The 6,000-nt window shown below is 38.7% G+C and overlaps 1 pseudogene; it reads left to right on the top strand.

Annotated features, from left to right (window-relative positions):
• Window positions 1-2,327: 2,327 nt before the first annotated feature.
• Window positions 2,328-4,654, top strand: LOC126615467 (GDSL esterase/lipase At1g58430-like; annotated as a pseudogene).
• Window positions 4,655-6,000: the final 1,346 nt, after the last annotated feature.

Below are 6,000 nucleotides of genomic sequence, written 5' to 3'. Positions count from 1 at the left end.
TTTTAATTGATAGAGAAAAAATTCAAATATATCAAAGACCTCTTCTAATATTGAAAAAGAAGTACTACTAAACAACTAGCTAGTCAGTGTGACGTTTAAATTTTTAGTTTGATTTTAGTTTCAAATATCTCTTAACATGCACCTCTCAAACTACAGCACTCAAAAACTCAAGGACCTGTCCACTTCTCATTAAACCACTTTGTCAAATAGTGTACAAAATGCCATATGATGCACTGTTCCAATCGAACTACATGATATTATTGGAGAGAGCTCAGAGAGGGCCAGGAAGAAATGGAAGCCATGGACATGAAGGGTCGCTAGTTTGTGATAGTGTAACAGTAAAGCACACCAAACACAGCTCTAATTAAGCACTACGAAAACATAATAGATGAGAGAGATTGCAGACATTGCAGTTGATATGGACATGAAAGTTAGGCAAGATATATCAACCCAAAACATAAAAAAACAAAAGTTAAAACAAGATGCAACCTCTAAATGCAAAGGCCAATCCATAAGTTAAAGCCAAGGCTGTACAGGAGTTAATAAGGGACTGCCTTAGAGAAAGTGGTAATGGAAGACCCACGGAGACCTTAAGAAACACCATATGACCAACTGACACCAAAATGTGTCTTTTTTGGCCTTTTCTTTTATCGGGGTCATAAGTGTGCAATGACTTTGATAAATAATAGTTGAATTGTGCTACGGTTGCAGCCGAATAATTTCTGATTGTTGATTTGCGTACATTCATATTACATTAACGCTAAGAGATTCTATAGAGCCGAAATTTTTTATAATGACAAAGTGGTTTAACTTTAAATGGCTTATTCCACACTATTTAGACTTGTATATATATCGTTGTTCATGCTTTTAACATAAACCCTAAACTCAAGCTTATCCTAAATCCTAAAAGGACATTATTTTGTAAATAAAAAAGATCCTTACATAGTCCAATTTCCAAAGTGATGTGCTCTATAAGCTGATGTCCTTTTCCATCTCATTAGAAAAAGCTGCTCGATCTTTTAGGCATACACCTTGAGATTTTGTCTCACCAACCAGAACTTCTGTTTTTTGTATGAACCAACCAAAACTTTTTGATCCAGCGAATATCTGTTAGTTCAAATTTCTCCACAGGAAGTTGTTTACTTCATCAAGATCAGCAATGCATACTGCTCATGAAGTATACTTTTTAGATACTGAAGATTTTGTCAGCAGATTAAATCATTATAAAACCTATCCCTAATGAATCCGCAGTAGTTGAGTATATATACTGATCTCATCCCGTGCATGTGAAATAATGTGTGTGTGTGTGTGTGTGTATTTGCACGGTATCGTGATGCATGTATGCTGAAATTTTATTGAGTTTGAATTGAAACATGTCACTGCAACTACCAGTTTTAAAATATGTTGTAAGCTATGCTTCATGTTTCCGGACAGCACATATACGATTCACATATTGACTATTGAGCATAAAATTAAGTAGCAGAGATGCGAACTGACCTGCAATAATATGGTGCCCGGCAGCAATTCCCATATACAAGATCTTCAAGGATTGAGAGCAAATGCTATACGAAGATTAAAAATGAAACTTGGAAATGGGCAGGTGAACATTTTCCAGTTTCTATAAGACTTTTTTTCCCCCCTCAGAAACCTTAATTGTCTGTTAGTAGTACACTTATCGCCGCACTTATGGTGAGGGTTAACTTTTGCTATAATTGGGGTCTGAGGGGCTTCAGACGTTTTTTCAACATGATAAATTTGGTGCAACCGTCACATCGTTATACAATGTTACAAAAATAGTATTATCATACATTCCTAATGAAATATAAATTAGTAACGATACGTGACAGTAACATCTAAATGTGGATTCCTATAACGTTGGCTCCTAGCCTATCTCTTTTTTGAGAAAAAAAAATTATTATTAGCACTCTAGAAATCTTATTTGGCACTCCAAACTTTCAATAATTATAAAGAAAAATACATTTGTGAGGAGTGCCAATGAAATTTTTAGAGTACTAATAACAATTCTAAAAAAAAGTGGTATTAGTAATAATAAGCCTAATATTGCATACCACTACACCTTAATTAGTTCAACTACTTTGCTACAAGAAAACAAAATAAGCCCCTCATATGAGATGCTCCTGAATACCAACCTTTTTCAAAAGGACTTTCTCGTTCTATCTTTTTGACTCTCAATTACACTTTACAATGTTGACGGTGAAAATCGTTTACATTTTAATTCACATTTTAAAGATCAATTATACAAAAAATCAACTAAATCGAAAACCGCTTAATCATACTGTTAACATTATCAAAATTTTAATGTTTAAATGAATTACATGGTTTATTTATTTATTCGATAACTATTAAAATTTCAGAACTATTTATATTCTTCTTGATCTTTGACAGAGTTGATTTTAAGAGTCACACAATTCTAACCCAATAGAGCTCAAGTTCGTGAGGTGACTTGTTCCATAAGTCCAACCCAACATTTGAGTTGAATTAGGTAAGCAAAAAGGTCAGGCCTCAGCCAACCCTCTTATTTTTAGGGACTACCTTGCCGTTTAAAGCTACACATCTTGTGGATAACAATTTTAGTTCTAAGTTCTGAAAAACCGAGTTTCAATGAATTTAGTAGGGAATGGTGGCAATGTCTCAAATGCGATTCTTTGATTTCATTGGTGGTAACTGGTAAAAAAAATCTTACATAGAATGAGCGCATTGACGAGAGAGTAATGAAACGAATTTTGTAAAATGAAATATTATGGCAATGCTCGTCGCCTAGTTAATTTGGAGATTAAATTTGTACTAAGAGTCAAACAAATTAAGTCTCAGAATGTTTTCCTTTATCCAAAGCATAACTGCACACTCACATGATTTTTGCCTAGAGATATGAGCATTCGATGGAACCGTCGAACTACACTTGCTTTTAGATAGACGTGTGACAGAGGGCTCATGGTACCTGCTGCCCACCCTTCCTCCAGAGAACCGTGTGATTAGAGAGTGAGCAGAAGGGAAGGAGGTCCTCATACGGAGTCGCACACTTTGAGCAGTTTTTCAGTAGGAAGTACTCTCGGTAGCATTTTTGCATTCTTATACAACATATTTCGTTATCTTTTCTTCTTCTACTAGTGCACATTTCCAATTCCAACACATGCAATGCCACAAAACCTGCACCAAAATTCCCAGCAATTTTAACATTTGGTGATTCAACAGTCGCCCTGGCAACAACAATTACCTCGAAACATTGTTCAAAGGCAACCATTACCCTTATGGCAAAGACTTTCCTGGCCAAATCCCCACAGGTAGATTCTCCAGTGGAAAACTAGTTCCTGACTTTTTGGCATCCACTTTAATCATAAACCAAGCTGTTCCTACTTTTCTAGACCCCAACCTTTCGGATAACCACCTCATCACTGGCGTCTACTGGATCCGGGTACGAGGATATAACTGCTGCTGGAGCCGGGATCATAGCATTTTCGAAGCAGATTGAGTTATCCAAGAAATATGTAGTGAGAGTTGAGGGATTTGAGGGGAAACGGAGGCAAAGAAGTTGATTAGTAGTTCATTGGTTGTAGTAAGTGCAGGTACCAAGATTTTCTGCTGAATAAGCTGCATATATTTATTGACGTAAATTCCAATCCCTTTCACATGGATTCTGTATTTTTTCATGGCTTCAGTTTGGAGCTTTCAGAAAAATCTTAAACATGTGAAGCATATAGTCACAAGAACACCAGTTTGCGGAAGCTTCGCGTAGTCATTCCTCGTTGGAAATCTTAGTATGACATGTATGCGTAAATAAGTCATCAAAATCACGAAAAAGACCATTTTGTGCACACATGTCAAACTACGATTTGTTTGTTTAGTGAATGGCTTATTCCGAGTGAATGCTTTCTTCACGAGTTTGTACATCTATATGTTGTAGGAACTGTATGACCTTGGATGCAGAAAATGGTAATAGCAGTGCTTCCTCCAATTGGTTGCCTTCCATACAAAAATGAGCAACCCCAAGCCAACAAGGCTCTCCGCTTTACAAAGGTCGAAGTAAACGTCTATCGTACGCATCTTTACCTTGCCTTCCCATACAAGTAACTGTAAAATTTGGGAATACAAATGAGAGAAGACGTGTAGATGATGAGAATTCAGATTCCCAGATATACAACCAAAAGCTTGCAAAACTATTACCCAAATCCAGTCACTGCTTCCAGGGAGTAAGTTTATGTATGCAGATGTCTATGAGCCATTGATTGACATGATCAACAATCCACAAAAATTTGATAAGAAAAATTTATGCTAAATTCTTAGTCTAGAATTACATTGATATTGTGGACGTGGATAAGTCCAGTTGGTCATGGCAATGTGCTCACTCGCACGCACCCAAGTTTGAATCACATTTCCGGTAAATTAGAATGTATGCTCTGGCCAATGTGACTATGCGGCTAACATCGATATTAAATTTATTTATTTTCTTTCTTATAAAGGTTTTTTGGAAACAAAAAGAGGTTGCTGTGGTACTGGGTTTGTGGAAGCAGCTTACCAGTACCTCTCGAAGTACCTGGAGAAGAATGTGCTTCCCAAGCTTGCTTATCATAATCAATCGCAGCCGTTGATTACTCGGTCCGACCATCCCTATCGGGCAGATGATCGATACTGGTAAAGAAGTTTCACTTCCATATACCTTCATGATTTCAGTTTCCACATACATTGTAAGTCTTCTACTTGATTTATATGTAATTATCTAGGAAAGGTGGCTCATTTGTTTGTCAAATGAGTTCGAGTCATGAAAACAATCTCTTTGCTAAGCAGAGTTAAGACTGCGCACTATAAATGTTCCTCCTCCTAACCCTCGCAAAGCGTAGAGCCTTGTTAGCTTGGGTGGAAACCCTAACTTCCTTTACAAGTTATTGGGTTCACAATTCATAGAAAGGAACTTCTCTTATAAGGAAGAGCAAAGCACAAAGCCTTGTTGGCTTAGGGTCGCCAAAATCCGTAAACGGGTGAGGAGGAGCAACTGGCCACGATTTCTCGGGAAAACTAGTTCCCGTTCGGGAAAGACTTTAGAACATGAAAAGTGGTTCCGGATCGACATCTCGGCTTCGACGCCGAGTTACCACAGATGGTTTCTAAGAGCAACTTCAACATAGGAGCTCTCCCCCCCAAGCAATCCACTATTTAATTCACCTAGTGAACAATAATTACCCTTAATGAACAGTAATTGCCTTTGGTATCTCCACCCCTACACTTAAATAGTCCTGTCAACAGGTAAATAAAATAATAATATTTTGTGCACTCCCTCCCACTCCCTCACGTCACTCCTCTCTTTCCCGTGCACCTCACTCCCTCTCTCTCCCATTTTTCTCTGAAGTTCCTCACTCTCTCTCTCTCTCTCTCTCTCTCTCTCTCTACACTCTCACTCTCTCTAGAGCTCTGAGAGCTCTCACCCACTTTCCTCTTCAAAAATTAAACAAATCAAACTCCAAAACCATGAAACCTTAATCTCTAGGACTAAAGGATCCTTGCTATACCGTTGCATGCATTATCGGACCATCATGGTGTAAACCACCATTGAAGCCGAGAGCTTCAAGATCTGAAACTCGAACCCAGGTGAGGTTCTCTATGCAAATCTTGTTTCATTATGTCTTAATGTTGTTTGGGACAAGATTTGTGGTATTTTTCCAGTTTGGAACCAGAGGTTTAACTCCCTGCAATTTCTCTAAAACCTTGCCCAGTTTTTGGTCCGTCCTCGAAGCGAAGTCCGGCAAGTTTGTGGGTTGAGATCCAACGGACGCCAAGGCAAAATAGAAGAAAAAACATGGCTGACGTCAGGGCGACGTCAGCCTTGCGTCAAACCCACTCCTGACTCTCAGGCTGGCAACTCTCCACCGGCCTCTCGCTCGGGCCTGCTCGGGCTCCCTTGCCAGCACATGCTGGACTTGATTGCTCGGGCTCTCTGGCCCTGTTCACTCGCTTGTCCCTCCGGCTCCAGCACACGCTGGAGCTGCT

Source organism: Malus sylvestris, chromosome 3 (assembly GCF_916048215.2).
Source record: "Malus sylvestris chromosome 3, drMalSylv7.2, whole genome shotgun sequence".
Classification (NCBI taxonomy): Eukaryota; Viridiplantae; Streptophyta; class Magnoliopsida; order Rosales; family Rosaceae; genus Malus; species Malus sylvestris.
This window is presented reverse-complemented; position numbering and strand designations above follow the sequence as displayed.